This window comes from Strongylocentrotus purpuratus, unplaced genomic scaffold (genome assembly GCF_000002235.5).
Source record: "Strongylocentrotus purpuratus isolate Spur 01 unplaced genomic scaffold, Spur_5.0 spur5_contig_854, whole genome shotgun sequence".
NCBI classification, from domain to species: Eukaryota; Metazoa; Echinodermata; class Echinoidea; order Camarodonta; family Strongylocentrotidae; genus Strongylocentrotus; species Strongylocentrotus purpuratus.
In genome coordinates, this window is record NW_022145562.1 from 478157 (window position 1) to 483283 (window position 5127).

Below are 5127 nucleotides of genomic sequence, written 5' to 3' on the forward strand. Positions count from 1 at the left end.
GCACAAAGTATCAATCATTTTAATTAACAATAACACATCAATGACATTACATATTAACAATCATATTGTATACACAACAGAAGAGTAATATTGATTGAGCAATAATTGTTTTAAAAGGATATTTAGACATAGATCTGCATACTATTAGATCGACAAAAGATATAAACGCAAATTGTTGTTTAAAGCAGTTTGACACATAGTATGTATGTATGGTCAAGCTGATATCCATGGATACTCATCTATGAGTTAAAATGGCAAAACTTGACTTACTTGTAAACAAGCTTGGAAACTACACCAGTCGTGTATAGGCCTACATGGGTAACATTCTAATACAGCTGTTTGTTTCTGTTTTACAGGCCTTCTATCAGCGATCAACAAGGCCATGTTTCTCTTTAGACATCACCATTCTAAAATTCTTGACCGTGGTCATCTCTCATCGGGTTCACAACTGCCCTTTGACTTGACTGACCGATGGACGAATGGACGAGTTGTCCGGAATATTGACCAGTGCAGGAGGCAGGTTTATGGTCAATATTCAACCTGATTTATATAACGACCAGTGCTTTTCTTATAATGATTTGATGTATATATTTCATATGCAGCCAATGACTTTGAAATTGCTAAAAGTCTATACAAAATAGATTGGGCTCTCGGACCATGTAATTGGTCGCCATAAAAAAAGGTTGGTCAACTTGTATGTGGTTGTTTGACGTTAGAATCAGAGTTTCTTTCTTTTTCTTTTTTTATAAAGAAAACTTGATTGGAATGACAAGGATTGTAAAACACAATACATATAAACAGAGGGACAAAACTAGCTCAATATCCTTTTCTTTCCAATCTCATCACTCAGTTCTCGACTTTCTACAAAAGGTCGTTTGGAAAACATCATGTTTTTATTTATGTATTTGGATTTGTTCTCAATTTTTTGTTGTTTTGTTTTCCCCTTTTACTTTCAGAAATACAGAGGGAGTTTGCCTTTCAATTATTAGTTGCAATATTTAATTCCATATAGTTTTATTTTCCTCATATACGTGTACGTGAAAGAGCTTTTGCAAACCACCATTAAAAAAAATTGTTAAAGATAAACTTGAGTTCTGGTAAAAAAGAAAATGAATTCTCACAGAATCTAACGAAACTTACACTGAATGTTCAAGATTACAAATAAATATCATGTGCCAAACAATTTTGGAAGAAAATATATACTGGCTGAGTAATGAGCATAGAAAGATAAGGAAATCAGGGTAGTACTAGCCCCGACACCATGTGTGTTGTCCCATATACATCTATCTGTGTAAGTGATTGTTACTTTACCAAGACTCTGCCAAATTTATGATGATTTTGATGACTCTAGAACCTTGCATTACACACCATTACTTACATGCTATATGATCAACTTTTCTGATCCATTCCACACCTTTTCTTTCACAATGCAATCGCAATACCAGTACTCAAGTTTATCTTTAAGAGTGCTCTCAGTGGTGGTGCTACGTGCCTCCTCCCGTTATTTTCTGGCAGGGCGCGCGTTCCCCCAATCCAATTACAATGACAATACTGCGGCAAGCAATGTGCCCCCTTTTATATACATGCCTGGATACGCCACTGGTATATACCCACTATAAATTGTCTGCAGTGTGTCTGGAACGCATGCGCGCTGGGTTCCTTCAATCACTTTAACGATTTTCACCTTGTCAGTCACCGATCTGAATGTTACCACATTGCATTTATGCAATCATTGTGAATAACCATAAAATACGCAATCTTAAACCAACACTTTAAACCGCTATTTACCATTATAATTGTTATCACAATTCAGCGACCAAATTTGTTTGAACACTGTCAGAAAAACGTCGTAATGTCACGGTTAAACAGCGATTGTGTCGTTAAAAAGCGAGTGCCTGTCGTAAAAACCCATATAAAAATCACCGATAAAGTCAGCTTGTATTTCATCTTCTGTGTGGAGATAGTCTTGTGAATGGGACTGTAGTGATGCTTGATACATATTCGGGCACTTTGCTGCTTGCTGCGCCAAATATGATTTGATGATTGAATGTCCAAATATTGGTGTTTCTCAATTCTAGAGGGTGCAGCTCCCTCCTCAACTCATTAGTCTTTGCCATGTTACAAGGATGGTTTTGTTGTTGTTGTTATTATTATTGTTGCTTAAACAAGAAGAAAAATTGTTGTTATTGTGTCTTTAAAGGGAGAAAAGGAAACAGCGATTATAAATCTATGTGAGGAATCATCTCCACAGCGTGATGATAATAATTGTGTTTCACTGTAGTGGATGTAACGGTTACCATAGTGACCCCGTGAATTTAAGAAGATATTAAATATTCTTTTAAAAACATGCTTCTATTATTTTCTGTGGTCTTACATTATGAATGAAGATTAACATAGCGTGTAATTTTGCCATGTCCATGGTCGGATGAAGGGTGGGGTTGTTTGTGGGGGTAGGAAAGCAAGCCAGAAGCTGAAGGATCAGTGTATATTCCCCTTGCAACCCCTATATCATTCATCAATGTCGAAAACTGTAAAACGTAACTCCAAACTTCTGTCTTATTTTTACACTCGAAGGAAAACAACCAAACAAATAAAATCACTTTTTGGAATGCGTAGTATGGAATGCCGACGGAACATTCCTGCTTAGTTGTGAATGCGTTGTAACTAAGGGAATGATTCATAGTAAGCACATAGATGTTTTGTTTGTTTTATGAAATGTTGTATTTTTAAAACAGAAGTAGGACAAATTTAAGCATAATATGCCTCCTGATATCGGTATTACATAAACATAAATTCATTTTCTATCCCTACATCGGTAATGATAAAGCATGAATAGGACTCAACACCTTCAATTTGATCTCAAATACTAAATTGATTAATTTTTCATAATTAATTAGTGGTCCAAGGGTGGCGCTGTGGCTTAGTTGGTAAAGCGCCTGTCTAGTAAACAGGAGATCCCCGGTTCAAATCCGGGCAGTGCCTTTTTTAATCTTATAATTTTGTGTACTGTATTTCGTTAATTGTTTATAATTAATTAGTTGTCCAAAGGTGGCGCTGTGGCTTAGTTGGTAAAGCGCCTGTCTAGTAAACAGGAGATCCCCGGTTCAAATCCGGGCAGTGCCTTTTTTAATCTTAGAATTTTGTAAACTGTATTTTTGATAAACATAATACTCAATAATATTTATTTCATGTTTTCCAGTTCATTGATACTTTGTAGAAGCCCCAGTAACCCTACTAATTTATGCAATGGTGAGTATGATGGCATCTTTCTGGGTCAAATCCATTTTGTATCACTAGATGTTGCAATGCCAAAGCATTCAATCTTCCATGGCTCCCGATATAAGCTTTAACAAACATGGAGTAACATCATGACTTCGTGGTTGTATTTTTTTTAAGTCTTATTTAAATAGGCATTTCTCAGGATTGAGCTCATGTGCATTTACGAATTTTATTAAAGATATTTCTTTCTAATGATAGCAATAATCAACCTTCGTGATCTTTTATTCCTTTCATCCGTACTATTTTCATTCTGACTTTGTGCTCCTCTTGACTTCATACATCCGTGTGAAAATCTCCGTCAAGCTCTATTCATAGCGTCCCCTTGTAAAGCAGGCTTCCGTTCGGCTGTTATCCCAAGATGGGTGAACTAATAATGGCCTTCACATATCCTTGTTTATGTGTAAAGAATGGAAGTAACGACGATGTTTATGTTCACCCTGAGGGAGGCTGTTTTGAATGACAGACCAGACAAAGCTACACTGTGCGTCCGCGTTCGCGCGTAATAAATAGCGCATTCATAATCAACGGATCGAGTAATATCGCAAGCGACGCGCACACTGGGAGAGCATAGAGGGGTTTTAAGCTCGCAGAGTCAACAAAATTGTAAGCTGGGATTCTTTCCCGCGTTTTTGTGGAAGTTTCAATTTGGGAGCTGAATGACGGCGGTAGGCTGCCAATAATGGAGAAAGATGTTTAGTTTGGCAGACCGTGTGACCGGGGGAGGGAGGGTCCATGTACTATGTTGGTCTTTTCATCCGAGCAATAGATTTATCATGCTCAACTAGATAGCCTAGAAATCACATGGACCGACGTGGCTCTAGAATGTCAATCAAGATATGAAAATCGATCTATTTATGATTATAGTAAGAATGAATCATAACGCTTTGAGAGTACACATACACGGATCGATGGGAGAAAATGAGAACGTTAAGGGGCTTTAACAAAATATATTTCCTGCTTTTAATTTGTTTTTTTCTTGCGGCCAAACTCTCCCCCTCTCGATATAGTCAACTCTCTAGCTGTACTATGTGACATTCATAGAAGTAGCTCAGAAATTGTGAAATTAATTTTTAGCCGCCAGATGATTCAGTCAAGTCTTTTTGTTCGTCCCATTTCTTTCACTGATCTCATTGTATTTGTTTCTTGTTTTGTTCGTTTTTTAATGTTGTTATTTTGTTGTCGTTATTGTTGTTGTTGGGGCAAAGGAATATTGTTCCAATTGAAGCTGAGGGTGCCCAAATCTGTGGGCACTTGCAAAGAGTTTAGAGAGATGGAGAGAGATGGGGAATGGGGAGATATTCATTTTACGATAGACACTGTAGAATTTACTCCATGGAGGGTATATTTCTTCTTCTCTGGTTGAAGTGAGTGACGTATATCCCGTCTCCTAAAAATGACGTTTGAGTAACAAATGAAAGCAGTATGGAGGAATGGCAGAGAAGGGAGGATGCAGTTGTAGTTTGTTGAACCTACACTTTGAACAATCTTTTCACAAGAATGCATGATTTACGTCATATGTCGAACTCCATATTGTCACAGAGGCTCTGAATCGCACACTTTATGGATATAACAATTAATAGGCCTTCAACTGGTGAACACAAAGAAGTGCAAAGTTTCTGATTTGACCGGAGATGATTAAGGTGTTTTAATAAGTTTGCTCGAGTAGAGAATCGTCACTGAAGCTCACACTGAAAGAAAGATCAACAATTTCTATTTGGGTTAATATGAAATGTCAACAGTCAAAGAAATAATGGTTATCTACATTATGATGCCGAGAACAGAAATGACTCATTACCTCTGCGTTCGATCTTGTCGAGTCTATTTAGCCATGCTGGGAGCTGTAGGTGT

General features: G+C 37.2%; 2 non-coding genes across 2 annotated transcripts; both read left to right on the forward strand.

Annotated features, from left to right (window-relative positions):
• The first annotated feature begins 2909 nt into the window (after positions 1 to 2909).
• TRNAT-AGU lies at positions 2910 to 2982 on the forward strand. Its single transcript has one exon. It is a non-coding gene; the product is annotated as a tRNA-Thr (tRNA).
• A 68-nt stretch (positions 2983 to 3050) lies between these two features.
• Positions 3051 to 3123, forward strand: TRNAT-AGU. The gene has a single exon. It is a non-coding gene; the product is annotated as a tRNA-Thr (tRNA).
• The last annotated feature ends 2004 nt before the right edge of the window (positions 3124 to 5127 follow it).